This window comes from Pelodiscus sinensis, chromosome 14 (genome assembly GCF_049634645.1).
Source record: "Pelodiscus sinensis isolate JC-2024 chromosome 14, ASM4963464v1, whole genome shotgun sequence".
In the NCBI taxonomy this organism is placed as follows: domain Eukaryota; kingdom Metazoa; phylum Chordata; order Testudines; family Trionychidae; genus Pelodiscus; species Pelodiscus sinensis.
The window spans coordinates 38,973,827-38,974,247 of NC_134724.1; positions in this window are offsets into that span (position 1 = coordinate 38,973,827).

Below are 421 nucleotides of genomic sequence, written 5' to 3' on the forward strand. Positions count from 1 at the left end.
CCTCCTGCAGCAAGGAGTTCCACAGGTTGACTCTTTGCTTTGTGAAGAACAACTTTCTGTTACTAGTTTGAAGTCTGCTACCCATTCCTTTCCTTTGGTGTCCTCTAGTCCTTCTATTATGGGAACTAATGAAGAACTTTTCTGTATGCATCCTCTCCACCCAACTCCTGATTTTAGAGACCTCTATCCTGCCCCCCTCCGTCTCCTCTTTTCTAAGCTGAAAAGTCCCAGTCTCTTTAGCCTCTCTTCATATGGGACCTGTTCCCAACCCCCGATCATTTTAGTTGCCCTCCCCTCTCTCTTCCCCTCTCCCACCTCCTTTTCCCAGTCTCCCCCAGTTTTGTTCAGTAAAGACAGATTCCATTTTTGAACACAATTGTCCTTTATTTTGTACATCAAGAAGAGGGGCTAGGGAAGGGTA